This window comes from Cryptomeria japonica, chromosome 5, assembly GCF_030272615.1.
Source record: "Cryptomeria japonica chromosome 5, Sugi_1.0, whole genome shotgun sequence".
Lineage (NCBI taxonomy): Eukaryota > Viridiplantae > Streptophyta > Pinopsida > Cupressales > Cupressaceae > Cryptomeria > Cryptomeria japonica.
The window spans coordinates 923,325,551-923,344,156 of NC_081409.1; the positions used below are offsets into that span (position 1 = coordinate 923,325,551).

At 35.5% G+C, this 18,606-nt stretch overlaps 3 non-coding genes across 3 annotated transcripts; 1 reads left to right on the forward strand and 2 right to left on the reverse strand.

Moving 5' to 3' along the window:
• Window positions 1-13,908: 13,908 nt before the first annotated feature.
• On the reverse strand, window positions 13,909-13,990 carry TRNAS-CGA (transfer RNA serine (anticodon CGA)). The gene has a single exon. It is a non-coding gene; the product is annotated as a tRNA-Ser (tRNA).
• A 1,413-nt stretch (window positions 13,991-15,403) lies between these two features.
• On the reverse strand, window positions 15,404-15,476 carry TRNAR-CCU (transfer RNA arginine (anticodon CCU)). Its single transcript has one exon. It is a non-coding gene; the product is annotated as a tRNA-Arg (tRNA).
• A 161-nt stretch (window positions 15,477-15,637) lies between these two features.
• On the forward strand, window positions 15,638-15,719 carry TRNAS-AGA (transfer RNA serine (anticodon AGA)). The gene has a single exon. It is a non-coding gene; the product is annotated as a tRNA-Ser (tRNA).
• The last annotated feature ends 2,887 nt before the right edge of the window (window positions 15,720-18,606 follow it).

Below are 18,606 nucleotides of genomic sequence, written 5' to 3' on the forward strand. Positions count from 1 at the left end.
AAGAGAGACAATAGAATGACAAGAACAACTTGTATTCTCATCAATATGCAAATGATCAATTGGATTAACCAATACAATGGATATAGGCCTGCTTATATAGGCAAGGCCATATGGATGTATGAGCGCACAATCATGACATGTGGCTCAATGAGAAACAAGGGTATGTAAGAAATACTAGGGGTAGGTAAGAGAAATAATATAACATTCCACAAGAGGTGGATGACCCATCGAATGTGGAGTATAACAACAAAACAAGACCACAAAAGGTGGAATTTCTCCTACAAGCTCTATCCCTATGTCCACACTTCCCTAAGTGTCTCAAATCCAAACTACGAAGAGATGCATTATCCTAAGTTAACTTAAGTAAAGTGTAATAATATCCATAATGAATATTTATTTACACCAACACCCCCCCTTAAGTGCAACTTAGGGGAATGAAGACTCAAGTCAACAATGCAAGATGGGTCTCGACTACTAGGCCATGATAGGTACCCATGTACAATATGCAAATGCAAGCAAAACTATGCAATGCAATCTCTCACAAATGGAGAAAGGGAGAAAACCTAGTGGGAAAAAAACTCCCCCCCAAAAGAGAGATGAATGTACAAAAGACTCTCAAAGAAGAAGGACAAAACCTCAAAGATGAAAAAGTCCCCCCCATAAGAGAGGAAGGAGAAGTCAGCTGACCCCCCCTAATGACACATCCCGCACCCCCAAGAGAGCTCACAATTGCTAGAACTTACTCTCGGTGAAAGGTTTGGTGAATATGTCAGCAACCTGCTCCGTTGTAGGACAATACTGCAAATCAATGACCTGCTCCTGAATCAGCTCTCGGATATAGTGCATATGAATCTCGATGTGTTTGGTCCACTGGTGTTGGACCGGGTTCTTTGAGATTGCAATAGCGCTCTGATTGTCACAATGTAGAACTGTCAGTCGTGGAGTGGTGAACCCAAACTCTGTGAGAATCTACTGGAGCCAAATGGTCTCAGTCGCTGCATTAATAGCGCCTCGATACTCATCCTTAATCGAAGAGAGAGAAATAGCATGTTGCTTCTTGCTCTGCCAACAAATGGGGCTTGAACCAAGGTGAAAACTGTAATCGGAAGTAGACTTACGATCATCAAGATCGCCAGCCCAATCGGAGTTTGTGTAACCAACCAAGCGAAGTCCTGTGCCTGTTGCATAGTGAATCCCATAGTGATGTGTACCTTGGATGTAATGAAGGATGTGTTTGGCGGCTTTCCAATCAAGCTCATGTGGTTCCTGCATGAAGCGGGAAACCATGCCAACTGCAAATGAAATATTAGGGCATGTATGGGTCAAGTAGATGAGACTACCCACAAGCTGACGATACAAAGTGGCATCAACTGGTGGAGAAGAACACTGAGCCTCAAGCTTGACTCCTGAAAGAAAGGGAGTCGGGGCAGGCTTACAATCAACCATATGAAAGTGTGCAAGAAGATCAAGAGCATACTTGGGTTGTGATAGTGTAATCCCGGAAGGTGACTGTGAAATCTCTATCCCGAGAAAGTAGTGCAAAAGACCCAAGTCAATCATAGCAAATTTGTCATGCAAAGCAGATTTGACCTTGCTAATGATGGATGTGGTACTCCCTGTAATGATCAAGTCATCAACATAGAGCACAAGTATCAAGTGAGAGTCATCCTGTCACAAAATGTAGACATTCGGATCGAAATGACACCTGGTGAACCCTGCTGAGAGAAGAAAGGAATCCATCTTGGCATACCAAGCCCTAGGGGCTTGCTTAAGGCCATAGAGAGATTTCCTAGTCTGCAAACCAAGGAAGTATCCTGGATGAAACCCTGTGGCTGCTCCATATAAATCTCCTCATCAAGATCACCATGAAGAAAAGCAATCTTCACATCCATCTGATGTACAGCCAAACCATGAGCTGCAGCAATAGCAAGTGTCAAGCGAATGGAGTTCATCTTGGCTATGGGCGCAAAGGTCTCAGTATAGTCAACACCTGCAACCTAAGAGAAACCTTTCACAACAAGTCGAGCCGTGTACTTATCCACACTACCATCCACTACAAACTTGGTCTGATAGATCCACTTACATCGAACCATCTTTCTCCCCTTAGGGAGATGGACTAAATCCCATATGTTGTTCCTCATCAAGGAACTATACTCCTCCTCCATAGCTTGATCCCACTCAGGAACCCCTGATGCTTCCCTAAATGTCTGTGGATCGGAAGCGGTAGCAATGAATGCATGCAGAAGATCCTGATTTTGTGATCGAGTTCTCCGTGTATTTGAAGGATCCCCAACAAGAGAACCCGCAGACTCAAGTGTCTGTCGAGCCCAATGAGGTCTAGGTGGAGGTGGAGAACAAGGCTCCTGAACTATATGTGGACCCTGTGGAGGTGCAACCCTGCGAGTCAGAGTTGAAGGAGTCTCATCATCTAAATCACTAGAATCACTATCCAAAATGGAGGAAGGTGGAGGAGGTAGAGAGGCTAAGCTAGGAGAGCTTTCCTCAAAGTGAACACTCCTCTCAATAAATACCTCATGTGTCTCAGGATCCATCAATCTGTATGCCTTAACACCCTCAGGATATCCAAAAAATATACAAGGCCGACTTTGAGGTTCCAATGCCTTGCGTTTCTATGGAGGTATGTGAGCCCATGCTGGACACCCAAAGACTTTGAAATGTCTCACAATCAATTTCCTACTAGCCCAAGCCTCAAAAGGAGTAATACCTTGCAAAGCTTTGTGAGGAACCTGATTCTAGATGTGTGTGGCACAACTGATAGCCTCTGGCCAAAAGGCGAGATCAAGAGAACGTGCATGTATCATACAGCTAGCCATTTCTTTGAGAGTTCTATTCTCGCATTCTGCAACTCCATTCTACTGTGGAGTGTAAGCAACGAAATGTTGAAGATCAATTCCCTCAAGTGTACAAAAATCCTCAAGTCTCTTGTTCACATATTCCCTTCCATTATCTGTACGAAGAATCTTGACCACTTTCTCGAATTGCTTCTCCACACGAGTCTTGAAGTCCTGAAACCTGTCAAATACTTCACTCTTATGAATGAGAAAGTGGACCCAAGTGAAGCGGGAGTAGTCATCAATGAAGGTGAGGACATAGCGGGCCTTGCTAAATGAAGGTGTTGGAAATGGACCAGCTACATCGTTGTGAACAAGTTGAAGAACTTCCAAAGCTCTCTAAGCTTTCCCCTTATCAAACTTCTCCTCGAGATGCTTGCCCATGGAACAACCTAAACATACACCCTCTGAAAAACTTATTCAAGGTAGACCCGTGACCATGTCTTTAGTGTTGAGCTATTGAAGATAGCGGTAGTTGAGGTGACCAAACCGCTCATGCCATAGCTTACTTTCAAAATTTGAATGAGTAAGAAAGGCCCTAGAAGGTGAACTTGGCACAAAGTGGGAGAATGAATAAAGCCTTGAGTTGTCATTTACTTGTCCCACTGCTACCAAGGCATCATCATCAAGCTCCTTTACCACAACTAAATCTGGTGTAAACTCAACCTTTTTCCAATTTCCATAGTGAGTGATTTGGTAGATAGAGAGAAGGTTGGTAGACAAGTTAGGAACATAGAGAACATTCTCAAAAGTTCCATCATCCATGTCAACTGAAATCTTTCCCTTCAACCTCTACTTGTGTATCATCACCTATGTAAATGTGAGGTACCTTAGATGGATCCAATGAAGAAAACTGCTCCTTATAGAACCCATATGATATGAGGCACCCGAGTCAAGTATCCATTGCTGTGATGAACCTGTTGTAGCCACAAATGCTTGCCCTTTTCCCTTAGAATGTGAGGAAGAGGAAGCAGATGAATCCTTCTTTGTGTAGGCGAATGGCAAGTTGATGTTGTTTTTCTTAAGAAGATTAGTTAACTCATCAACTTGCTTTGTGTGGCATCGATGCTCATCATGACCATACTTCTTGCAATATGCACAAGTTGGTTTATCCTTCTTAAGTGGTGTCCCCTTCTTGGAAGAGGATGAAAAATCACCTTGTGAAGGAGAGCATGATTGGCCTTTTTCCTGTTGTGGCTTTGACTTAGAGTGCTTCTTCTTCTTGTTGGAATCTTTGCCTTGACCTCCTTGATTCCCTTGATTAGCCACCAAAGCCTTGGACTTTGAAGACTTGAGAAGCCCCATGTTCAACAACTTAGATTGTTCCAATATCAACATTTCTGTGAAAGCATCAAATGAAGGCATAACATAGGAACTCCCCACTGTCAAACGATGAGTTTGGAAGCTAGACACAAATGCTGCATATTCTGATGCAAGCTTGTCCAACAAGTTGAATATCAACTGAGCATCCTTTTTGTCAATTCCACAATCCTTAAGCTTTGCTCTTAGCTCATTTGATTTGGTGACATAATCTTGGATTGTATCAAAACTCTTGGGATCCAAGTTGGTGAGTTCATTGTCAATTTTGCAACCTCTGATTTCATCAACTTGACCGTACAATTTCTGAAACATATCCCAAGCCTCTTTGATTGTTGTACACTTCTCAATGTGAAAAATGAGGTCATCTGATACATACTTGCGCAAAGTTTCAAGAGCCATGCAATTCTTAGTGAGTCATTCTAACTGAGCATTAGGATCAACCTTAGGATCAGGTGGTGTTGCTATTGTTCCATCTATGTAATGCGTGAGACCTTTTTCCATTAATTTGCTCCACACTTTAATTTTCCATGATGCATAATTATGTGGAGTTAAAGGTAGAAATTTATGAGGACTCATTGCAACAAAAATGAAAGAGCACAAGGAAAGAGAGGCACAATCACACAAGACACCCCCCCAAATTCACTCAATCAAAGAACCCCCCCAAAAGTGATGATTTGGCACTTTATACTTAGTGCGTATACAATGGGCCACTTGCAAAAAATGGCAAAGTGGGCTTCTGATTTCAATTTTACAACTGCCTCAATAAGGCCAAAAGAGACTCAAACTAATAATACAAGAGATCTAAACTAAGATCCAAGCAATTTACAAGTACCAAATAGGCCAAATAAAACCAATATCTGAAAGTATAATTTTTACTCAAAATATCTGAAATCTGATCATAGATTATGAAATTAGATGAAAAAACATGCACTTTCAAAAAAAATGGCACCTAAAAAGGAGGTCGTATGAGCTCAAACAAGGCCTTTGAAGTTGCAGAATTAAGGATTAGGCAGGTACAGCTGAGAGAATCCAAAAATTATGAAAAACTTGTGCACCAAAACTAGAAAATAACCACACCACTGCGAAGAGCATGAAAAATTAGCCCAAATAAAAACAAAATTGCACCCAAAAAGGAGCAAAATTGAGCAAGTTATGAGCCTCCAAAGTTGGCCCAAAACACCAAACAGCTCAACGGAGAGAGGTCTGTGAATTTCCAAAAAACTGACTAGGCGCTGACTGGGTGTTGACTGTGCAAAAAAAGGCTAGTGGCGCTAACTATTGGCGATCGCCGGAAATCTGCCAGTCGGTTGTCGAAAAATTTTGACGGTAGCCGAAAAGAGGTGGTCGAAGGTCTGCCTGAGGGCCGACAGTGGCTGCCGGAGGGTCAGTGGAAGGCGCCGGCAGTGTTGGTCGGCCGGTCAGAACTCGCCGGAAGTGGCGGCAACGACGAGGTCTGGAGGTCCCAGCGGCGGCGGACTGTGGGCAGCGGCGGGCGGCAAGCTGCGGGCAGCGCACAGAACTCGGTGGACTGGGCGGTGCTGTGGGCAGCAGCGGACGACAGTTGTGGGCAACTTCGGGCAGCGGGCGTTGTTGGCTGTGGTCGTGGGCTGCCGACGGTGCTGCTGGCGATGGCCGCTAGGCTGCCGGAGCCTGTGCGGGAAGCTGCGGGAGCCGCCGATGGCCTAAGCTGGTGCTGCACGATGGCCTAAGTGGTCTGACAAGCTTACAAGAAAGGTACGGTGGGCAGGGGGTCTTCGGACCCCCATAAACCAAAAAAAAAAAATTAGAAAAAAAATCCCCTTCACCTTTTTCGTATTTTTATTTATTTTTTCTTCAAAATATACTTTTCAAAAATTGGAAAAATTTTCAGAAATTTTTTTTTATAGATCCAAAAATTTTGTACCGTATCGCCCAAATTAGGCAAGAGATTCCTCCACCCCCAAAAGTCAATTTTTTGTCAAATATGGTCGAGTTTATACTCAATTTTAATGGAAACAGCCTCCCGGACTCAATGGTGAGGTTGAAAATGCTCTAAGATGCCTCTAAAAAATGCTTGTTCCTCGGATCCAAAAATAGAAGCCTTCCAAAATGTCTCCAAAAAACCAATCAATGAAGCCCCAATGGCTCTAATACCATGTAGGATTTTGCCAAGATCAAGGGCACAATGAAAAGCATAAAAAGAGAGACAATAGAATGACAAAAACAAACTGTATTCTCATCAATATGCAAATGATCAACTGGATTAACCAATACAATGAATATAGGTCTGCTTATATAGGCAAAGCCATATGGATGTACGAGCGCACAATCATGACATGTGGTTCAATGAGAAACAAGGGTAGGTAAGAAATACTAGGGGTAGGTAGGAGAAATAATATAATATTCCACAAGAGGCGAATGACCCACTGAATGTGAAGTGTAACAACAAAACAAGACCAAAAAAGGTGGAATTTCTCCTACAAGTTCTATCCCTATGTGCACACTTCCCTAAGTGTCTCAAATCCAAACTACGAAGAGATGCATTATCTTAAGTTAACTTAAGTAAAGTGTAATAATATCCATAATGAATATTTATTTACACCAACAATTGCCTGATAGGTATGATATGCAAAGAGAATGTTTTGATTAATCATTCTCTTTTCTTGTCTTGTTATCGATTTGGTACGGAGATCGATTCGAATTCAAATTTTGGTGCAGCCATGGGATCAAATCAACGCAGGAAGAGGCAAAGGAAGGTTCTGACAACTGAGGAGATTGCAGCAAATAGGGAGAATGAAGCAATACGTCAACGAGAGAGAAGAGAAAGAATGAGACAAGGAGCTTCAAGTTCCACAATCGTTTTAGAAGAGGAGAACATCAATGAGACCATAAATGATGACGAAGGAAACACAATAGAACCATTTAATTCAGGTGCATCTTCTAATCCATTATTGGATACAGGTATGTCTTCACAGCCCTATGTTTTTTCTCATGAAGAAATTGGTGATTTAGTATAAGCAGATTACTTATTAAATCAAACGCCAATTCAAAATCACTCCCCAAATGAAATTAGAACTCAAGTTGAAACTAAAATTGAAATCCAAATTGAAACCCCAAATAAAACTAGATCTCAACTTGAAACCGAAATTGAAACTCCAAATGAAATTGAAAATCCACCTGCAATTGAAACCAATAATGTGGATGTAGACATGGAAACACCAATTGAAAATGAAACATGTTTGAATGATAATCAAATGAATGAAAATTTTGAAATTAAAAGTGATGTACTAGAGAATCTTCCTGGCTTGGTTTCATGGAGATAGATTAGGACACATGCAAATAGATTGTTTAAACATTTTTTTATAATTAAGAAATTTGGGTTTCAATGTCAATTAATGGTACAACTAATTAAAATGACAAAAATGTGAAAATTGATGAAGAAGTTAGGCTTTTATGTCAAACCCAAGAAGAAGGATGAGTCTTTAAAACAAGTTGTATCGACTTTTCCTAGTGCCTTTGATACAATCGTAAAGAAAAGTCGTTCTAAAGATAAAAATGTGGCATGACGGGCAATAACAACAACTTCCGTAAGCCAAACAACTTTTGATAAAAGAATGATGAGTAATATAAGTGGATATCTTAATATTCATTGTAAAACTTTGTCAAGCCTGTAAAAAGAAGAGTTAACTTTGAAAGTGATCTGACAAACAATTTGTGGACTTTTAGTGTTAGACTACCAAGGTTTGATATGAAACTTATTGGTGAAGTCAAAACTTTGATCGAAAATTTTTGGCACCATAATACTTGAGTATCACCTAATGCTAGAGATGTTCTTAAATTAAGAGTTGGGTCAAAAACTCGTGATCCACATCCAAAACACCTATTGGACATGACTCAAACTAAATTGTATAAAAAACATTTGGATGATAAGGTGTTGACTATTAGCATTTGTCAAAGGTCTTTAAAAAAGTGTAAACCTTGGTATGTTTGAATTAACAAGGAAAGAGTCACATGTTGTTGCAAAACTCATGTTCAATTTCGCTACCATTATGATGTATTTCGATATATGCGTGTTAACATGCATAGTAATGGAATGTTACAAGAATGTGGTATAAATATATCACATGAAAATATAAAGGATTTTATATCAAGTTTGTTTTGCAACCCACCAAATGAGGAAAATTTTCTTTTCAATGCATGTGTTTTTGGTGTATGTGATATATGTGACAATCTTGCATTGTTGGACGAATGTTTGCATGAAAATCTTTCAATTGATTTTGGACAACAATTAGTTGATGTTAAAAGATTTAAAACTGTTGAGTATCCACTGAAGGATGGAAAGGTTGGAAGACGGTGCGATCTAATCATTGAAAAAAGTGTTCATGCATTATGAATGAATTTAAGAGTAAGATCATACCTAAATATGTTAAACACTCTCAAAATGCTAGATGGCTCGATGGTCAGTTTCGAATATGTTAGGATACATTTCTTGTTGGTAGTATAATTTTGGTCGTTGACTTTGCAGAGAACTACACGCTTTCACCACAAGATGAGGTTCAATCATAATACTACAATTCAGTGCAAGTATCGATTTTTGTCCATATTGTCTATAGGCATGCACCAGATAGTACAGAAGAGGATAGTAAAATTTTGAGAGAGTACCATTTCTATATGAGTGATAATAAATTACACTCATCTGAGTTTGTCCAGTATTTCTTCAAGACCTTTTTTGAGAATTTGAGGGAGAAAGAAATTCAGATGACACGACATCTAATATGGTCAGATAATTGCACAGGGCAATTCAAGAATGCTAGAATGTTTATTGGTTGAGTAGGATTCATAAGCAAACTAATATCTAACACATGTGGAGTTTTTTTTGGGCTGGACACGGGAAAGGAGAACATGATGGTGTCGGTGCATGTGTTAAGAGAACCTTTTGCAGAGAGCAACTCAAATTCGAGGAAAAGGCTAAATTTAGAAATGCAAGTGCAATTGTGGATCGGTGTAGTGCAACTTTATCCATAGGATCGAGTTAGAACTCTACAATTAGATGTTTCTTCTAGCTAGTTAAAGAGGAGAATATCCTTCCAAGATATGATTGTGATACAATCAATGGGTCAGCTAGATGGCATTCATTTAAGAGTTCTAATTCTAACACTTGGACTATATGAACTAGAGAGCTTGCATGGTTTTGTCAATTTTGTGTTGCAGGTGAATGGGAAGAATGCGAGAATACGGAATGGGTCGAATAATGGCAACAAAAATCTTTAACATCAAGTGAGACACAATACCAAGATGTTAGAAGAAATGAAGATCCAAATCATGCATTTGCATCAGAAGATTGTGACCATGTTTCAAACCTCATACAACCTGGTAATTTAATTATATTTCTTGTTTATAACTTTAAATTATATATTTTTATGTACTGTCATATTTATGATTGTATTTGAATTATAAATTCTAACAGTTTTTATTTCTACATGTACTTAAATTTTCTAGAACATGTGTATGATGTTGTTGCACCTAAGGATAATGATGAGCAAGTTTAGTATTGTCTAGCTAGATGTGTAGAACCTAAGAAAAAGTTAATATGTGATCAAGTAGATGATGATGGTTTTCAATATCCAGTTGGGTTTGTTGTGGTAGTTGGCACACTGCTACACAAATACTTAACAAGAAGGAATGGCTTACCAGCTTATGAAGACTACCAATCAGAAAAGAAGATTATACACTATTCTCATTTGGTGGTGGCAACAAACATCAAATTAGAAAGATACAAAGGTAGACCTGCTAATAAGGTATTGTGGACACTTTCAGTAGAAGAGTATGAGGCAATCATAAACGCATTGCAGAAGAGAGAGGATGCGGATGGTACATTAGGTTGAATCAAATTTATATGCATGTAAGTTTGTGTTAATTGTGTGAACTTTTTTATATTTAATTATGATAAAAAAAAAAATATTTGTCCCTTTAACATTGTATTTGTCTACATTTGATACAATTTTGGTTTCATAAACAACATTGTATTAGTTATCTTCTTAATGTTATTTTGTGCACATTGTAATTGTGTTACAATCATTCTAATTTTTTATTGTGTTACATTGTATTTGTCTAGTTTTGATACAATTTTGGTTTCATAATAATTTAATGTTATTTTGTGCACATTGTAATTGTGTTACAATCATTCTAATTTTTTATGATATATTTATTTTATCATAATCTCTTCATAGATTAATTGTAAGTTCTTGATTTTATTATTATTTTAAGAATAGGATGTTATTGTAAATTGGGATAATTATTTTATTGAATTATAAATTGTTGCACTATAAGATGATCGATCACAATGTTAAAATATAAAGTCATAAATAGATCATATATAATCACTAGAGGGCACCAAATCACATAAAAATTGATCATATATAATCACTAGAGGGCACCAAATCACATAACAATTGATCATATATAATCACATAACAAGACTTGATAGATTAAGAGAGAGAGAGAGAGAGAGAGAGAGAGAGAATAGATGATGTGGGAGAGAGAGAATAGATGATGAGAGAGAGAGAGAATGGATAATACGAGAGAGAGAGAGTATATAATGAGAGAGAGTAGGTAATATGAGAGAGAGAGAGAGTATGTAATGAGAGAGAGAGAGAGAGTAGATAATAAGTGAGTAGGTAATGAGAGAGAGAGAGAGTAGATAATAAGTGAGAGAGAGAGAGAGAATAGATAATAAGTGAGAGAGAGTAGGTAATAAGAGAGAGAGAGAGAGAGAGAGAGAGAGAGAGAATAGATAATGAGAGAGAGAGAGAGAGTAGGTAATATGAGGGAGAGAGAGAATAGATAATATAAGATAGAGAGAGATTAGATAATATAAGAGAGAGAGAGAGGAGAGAGAGGAGGTAAGATAAGGGGTAGTTAGGTATCGTAAGGGGTCCTAGGTATCTTAAAAGGTTGTAGGTTATTCTAAGGTGTCCTAGGATATCATTTTAACTTCTAACTATACATGTTTAATATCCATACATAACATTGGAAACATATAGAATGTAACATTTCAGCACATGATCAATTTAAAGTTCAATTTAAACATAAATTAAACATCAAAACATAAATTAAACATCTAACTTTTACAAAAAAAACTTATAATTAAATAAAACATTTAGAAATATAAATTTAAAAATTCAAACTTTTACGCACGATTAAAATAGAGAGAGAGGGGGAGTAGATAATTTGAGATACAACGAGTTAGAGAGAGAATAGATAATGAGAGATAGAGAGTAGGTAATGATATAGAGAGGGTAATGAAAGAGAGAGAGGGTAACGTGAGAGAGAGAGAGAGGGCTAATGTGTGTGAGAGAGAGAGAGGGAGAGAGAGGAGGTAATGTGTGTGTGTGTGTGTGTGTGTGTGTGTGAGAGAGAGAGAGAGAGGGTAATGAGAGATTGAGAGAGAGGAAGCATAATGACAAAGAGGGTAATGTGTACGTGTGTGAGAGAGGGGGGCTTATTGTTGATTTTCATCTAGGGTTTATTGTTCGTTTATTTTTTAGGGTTTCTTGTTCGTTTATTTTCTAGGGTTTTTTGTTCGTTTTTTTTTCTAGGGTTTATTGTTGATTACTTTGTAAGGTTTTTTGTTCGTTTATTTTCTATCTAGGGTTTATTGTTCATTTTTTGTCCAGGGTTTATTGTCTGTTTTTTATGTCTAATGTTTATTTTCCATTTATGTTTTTGTTTTTTGTTTTTTTCCTACGGTTTTAAGTTTTTATTATTTTTTACTTTTCATGTTTTTTGCAATATTTAAAAATTAAAAACTATTTTAAACATGAAATTAAGTAAAATAAAAAACATTTTTCAAACTTTAAAACACTACAATTAAAAAATAATAATAAATTAACATTTTTTATGAAAAATTAAAAAATATATAAATAAAAGAATATTAAAAACAAAACTATGTACTTGGAAGGAGGTAAGAAATGGTCTGGGGGGTCAGTTGGGATGAAAAAAACAGGTACCTGTGCTCCTCTGAAACGTTTACCCATTTTTGAAGCAGTGAAAATGATGGAAAATGGATTAAAAAGAATAAATAAATACATTCAAAAAAATGGGCACTCGAACCAAAATGGGTACATGTTTTCGAAAAACGTGCGTCTGTTTTTTAACGCCTCAAACACCCGAAGCGAAACGGGTGCCCAATTTGTAAAAATTAGGCACCCGTTTCTAGCAGGCTCTTTTCCCAACCCGCGGACTTCCTCAAGATTGGGACCCAAGTTTGTGCATTTACCCTTATTATGTTTCTACATATATTGTGTATTAAGGCAACTTGACCCAAAATGTAATTTGTGTTGTGTGTGGTCTATCTTCTACATTGTCTTACTACTATTATTATATGTTTGGATCTTACCAAGTTGTAATAGATCTACAATTTGGGCAAGGGTGAGAATGAAGGCTCGATTTTGAATATTCACTTTTATCTCACAAATGATTATAATTTTCTTCTACCATTTTTTAATTAAAAGTAAGGATAATATAATTTTAGCTTTTTGTCATCAACATTGAGTGGGTTATTGCAATTTTATATTTTTTCGTAAATAGACTCTACATGTCAAAATTCACGTAATTTTTATATATTTTTTTAGATTTTAAGAAAGCCTAGCGAAATCCAATGGGGATTTGTCAATTGTATTTTGGAAGTCGGGGTTGACAACTTTATGAAATGATTTAGACAAAATATAGTCAATGAATATTTGTAGAAAGGTGATATATTGAAAGTACTTTTTAATATAAACCCTAGTTTGAATGGAGTGTCCTTATTTTGATGGAATTGGAGATGTGTTAGGAGAGGCACCAATTTAAAATATCTTTTGGTCAAAATATTATATAAAAAGTATATTTTTTTATACAATTAAATGGTGAAGCCAATCAATGGTATGTATCATTGTGTAATGGTGTTTCTTATTTAGATGTGTACTAGAACGAGCTTTCTTAGATAGATGGGTAGCAGTATAAATATTTTTTTTTAAAAAAAAGACAATGACAAAGACGAAGGAGAAAAAGGAGAGGAAGATGATGAAGAAAATTGTGTGCATTCTAGCTCCAAGGATGGAAGATTTAATCCTTCAATTTCATGGATGTAGTCAAAACAAAGAGGTTTTTGTTTGTAGAAATTCTAGCAACGTGTATACATAACTTCATCAAATATGGAATTGGCCAAGAAAATACAAGTACAAGAAAACAAAACAATGTGAGATCCACATACTATGTTTTTTAAGATGACAATAAAAACAAGATATATGATAGAATACTATAATAGTGATAGATTATAATCAATTTTTTTTTAATAATTTATCTCTAACGCAATTAAGTTATCTTCGAAAACATGATTTCAATATTAATTATTATTTGAATAATTGAAATGTATGAATGGAAGATTTATAGATGAATAATTAGAGTGGAACATGGTAAATATGTATTTTCCCACCAACAAATTGAGTCTACCTAACCAACAATCCTTTGAATCTGACATTATTATACAACATAGTCTACAAACAAGCAATGAATTTTAATAACTAAACTTTAAATTTCCCGTCTGATATTATCGCATGGGAGCATTTATAGAATATAGAATAATGGACAAGACAAGCATGTAATTTAACTGATGTAAAAGCTAAATCCAATTTGAAGCTGCGATGATGAATTGCAGAAGAAAGCACAAGTATATTGATAGGACGTAATTAGTTAAGATTATAAAAGACGAAAAAAGCGTCGACAGCAGGATTCGAACCTGCGAAGGCATAGCCCAGCAGATTTCGAGTCTGACTCCTTAACCACTCGGACATATCGAAAATTATGTACTTTTTATTTTTCTTATAATTAATAATTTAAAACCAAAACCACGATAAAATATCGTTTAAAGGAAAAGATGAATTATATTCTGAAAAAATATGGGAGGGTTTAGGGTACAAATTTAGGAAATAATCACTTTTACTATAACAGGTTTTTTTTATGGAGATTATAGAATTTTCAAAGTTCAATTTATTTTTAGAAAATAATTGTTTGTGAATAGTAGTTTAGAGTACAAATTTAGTAAATAATCACTTTTACTATAACAAGCTTTTTTTATGGAGATTATAGAATTTTCAAAGTTCAATTTATTTTTAGAAAATAATTGTTTGTGAATAGTAATTTTTTAGTTTTATTTAAGACAAAAATAAGTTTATATAATATAATTATATAAAATATAGCTAATTGTAAATATTTTTTATTCTTATCATATATTTCAATTTAAGAAATAGTAAAAATATATAATTCTTTTTTTATGCTCTCCTTTCTTAGTGGGCTTAATAATTTTTTCTTATTTAATAATCCATTTCAAAAATTTCTTTCCAACATTTTTATTTTTTTTTCTTCAGAAAAAAAAAAGTAGTAAAATCATATTGAAATATATAAGATTACATATTGTAGAAGGAAAAACAAGAAGAAACAAGTAAAGCAATAACACAGCAACTAAATTGGAAAAGAAACAAAAACGAGGTCAAGAAAGCAAACAAAAGATGAACAGTCCACCAAGAAGGGACAAAGAGTGAACAAAGAGTGTCAAGATTGATTAAGCTCCGTTTGCTTGCAAATAAGAATCCTCCAAGTGTTCCGTAATTTCCCATCTATCCGTCAAATGTAAACCTTGCTTTGATAGGATATACGTCTCAAAATTTTGCTCTTTGTAAAGATGAACAAAAGATATATGAACAAATGAAATACACATCATATATCAGTCAAAATTTTAATAGATAAGAGAATCAAATTTTCCACAGATAGATCCATTTGATGATGACTTAGAAACGCACAGGGAAAATTTACTGACCAGCCAAATACAAAGTGGTAGAGTCCAGTAATTGTGATACCAAATATCCAATATTATACTTATACATTGTACATAATGTTATTTTTCCAAGACTGACATGAAGTATGGGATTTGATGATGACTTAGAAACCCACAGAGAAAATTTACTGACCAGCCAAATACAAAGTGGTAGAGTCCAGTAATTGTGATACCAAATCTGCAATATTATACTTATACATTGTACATAATGTTATTTTTCCAAGACTGACATGAAGTATGGGTAATTAGACGCAAAGTTTTTAAAATATTGTTTGGAGAGAAATATTGGAAAAGTTTGAAGTAGACTGCAAATTTACCACGGTGGACTGTAGACCAAGAAAACTGGGGATAAAAATCAAGAAACGCACACATTAAGCTGCGCGCCAGGTAGGGGTCGAACCTACGACTTTCTGCTTAGGAAACAGACGCTCTATCCACTGAGCTACAGGCGCTTGCTGTAATTTTTTTTTACTAATGTTTTTTGGTTTTTCCGTTATGTTATTTCACTAAAACACGTTCTCCTGGCTACATTGGACTTATTATTATTATTATCACTGGAAACATGTTTTTGTGCCTAAATGAGTAAATAAAATTTAGAGAGTATGACATCCGAGTGGACGTGCCGGAGTGGTTATCGGGCATGACTAGAAATCATGTGGGCTTTGCCCGCGCAGGTTCGAATCCTGCCGTCCACGACTGTTTATCAAGAATTTTGCTATTGTTTTCACTTTGCTCTCTCAATAACATGTTTGGAAAAAACGAAGGCTAATTACTCATATCAGATTTTGTTTCATAGACAGTTGTTTTCGCTCCCCCCGCTGTTACAGTTTGAACTCTCAATGTCGGGTGTCTTTTAAACGGAGGTGAGAAGGAAAATCTTTTCTTTTGTCTAAAAAGCTCTCCTTAATTATAATAGTAACCATATAAATACTAGCAATCCCACTTGGTGCAATACATAAGGTCAATTAATGGGGCAGTTTAGTAAATGATTTTTTGTGCAACAAAAGTTTTAATAAAAAAATGATAGCTTCGAATCAATTATGCATTTGCTAACGATTGAAACAAAACCTCTCAATTAGGAAGATAATTATGATCCATTATCAACATGAACATGTTATGTTTGCAATAGAGAGAGGGGGAAAGAGGGAGAGATATATGAGGAAAGAGTGAAAGAGAGAGAGGTGTGATGATCGAACTATAGAGAAAGATAAAGATAGATATGGAGAAGAAAAATGAGAGGGATATCAAGAGGAGAGGGAGAGATAGAAAGATAAAGATAGAGATAAGAAGTTATATATAGAGCGAGAGAGATAATGAAATAGAGATAAAGTGAGAGATGGAAGAAGAAGAAATATGGAGACATAGAAATAAGAGGGCAAAGAGATATAGATATAGACGTTTAGGAAGAGGGTAAGGGATACAAAGATGGATGGATAGAGAGAGGGATACATGTCTACAGATAGAGAGGGAGAGAAGAAGAAAGAGTGAGAGAGGAAAAGGGAGACAAATACATAAAGAGATAGAAAGAGGTAAAGGGAGAGATGAAGATAGACATAGATGGGGAGATGGAGAACAAATAGAGAGCTATAAAGGAAGAGGGGGAGGTGTGTGTGTGTGTGTGCGCGCGCGTGTGTGTGTGTGTGAAGAGAGAGAGGGGGGGAAGCGGGAAGGGGGGCGGTAGAGGGAGAGAGAAAGAAAGAGGGGCAAGAGTGAGAGAAAGGTGACAAAGACAAGTAATATAAAGAGGTGTAGAAAGAGGGAGGGAGATAGAGAGGGGAAAAGATAAAGAGTTAGATATAGAGATATATGGAGGGATGGAGAGGGAGGGTGGGTGTGTGTGTGTGTGTGTGTGTGTGTGTGAGAGAGAGAGAGAGGGGGGGGGAGGGGGAATAAATAGAGAGGATAGAGGAGAAACAAAAAGATATAAAAAGAGGGAGCAATAGAGAGAGGGAGATATAGGGATAAAAAGAGGGAAAGATAGAGAAGACTTATTAAATTAGTTCTGATAATTTTTAATTATTTTTTGTAATTTCATAAAAAGAGAAATAATCTAAAAAATTCAAACTTAAATCTACATTTATAATTAAAGTACAATAAACTAAATGAAAAATCAAAATATATATCAAAATTCAAATACTAATAAAAATCATAATCTAAAAATGATAATAAAATAATAATTTTATTAAATTAATAAATAAATAATTAAAATAAATATAATATAAATCTAAATTAATAAATAAAATAGGATAAACTAAAGGAGAATTCATTTCCCCCATAGTCAATCATCCAATGCTTCATGAGTAGAAATCATAAGTAACAATACGTTTGATCCACATGAAGAGTAAAAACACATCACCAAACATAAATCTAAATTAATACCTAAAATAGTATAAACTAAAGGCCAATTCAATTCCCTCATAGTCAATCATCCAATGCTTCACAAGTAGAAATCATAGGTAGCAATATGTTTGACCCACATGAAGAGTAAAAACACATCACCAAGCATAGAATTCCAAAATGAAGTGGCCAACCAATGTGGACTTGTCTATTATACAAGATGCTTCACTCTCTCTGAAGGGAAAACAAGCATCCCAGAAAAGACATCTAAGATTAGTATGCATCCAACATCTCTTATGTTATGCTTCTATAATTTTGAATTGCTGACATTATTTGTAGAATTTCTTAATCCATTCGTTATAAATAATTTGTACATATTTTTTGTGAATTTACCATTCTTACTATCATCTTTTATTTTCTTTGAAGAAATAATATTCTTATTATTGTTGTTTTATTCTTACAAAACATTATAAATTTTATGTGATCATTCCTCTCTTCCTTGAGGAATTAATCACATACCTTCTTTTCTCCTTTATTACTTCTTCCAAAAAAAATAATGCTATTAATTTTTCCTTGTCCACTTTCTTGCAAGAACTCATAGGATATTTCTTTTGGATCCATATCCTCAAATGTAACATTACAAGTTCTATTGCTTTGAATTTTATAATTAGTACAAATTTTGGATTAGATCATTTCCTTATTACCTCCATGTATTATCTTAGTCTTTAGATTTATAAATCTAGAATGGTCATTGCTTACATTTTTCACATTTTTGTTGGTCCTTAATTATAATTACAATCTAGATTAACAAGACACATTGCTTTTATTGGTTGACAATTGAAATTGAAAGATAAAATGGGGGCTTTACTTCTTCAATGAGCTTCTAAATATTTCAATCTTTTTTTAGCTAACTTGTTCTATTGGTTGTATAGTTACATGTGTTTTGATCTATTTTATGTTATTCAATCTATTTAAATTATTATATTTTAAATCGTTATTTTTTAGATTATTTGAACTTTTTTTTTAATTTATTTTTGTGTACACATGTAGCTAATTGTATACATATTTTTATTTTTCATGCACAAAGAATAAATTTGCATAAGGATAATTTTATATTCCTTCAATCAAGTGACCTATATCCTTATTATTGCCTACATTTCTTCTATTTTTTAGTTTTCTCATCGCTATCCCTTTATTTGATAGATTTAACTTTTTGAATGGAAATAAAAGCTTCCACAAAAGGAT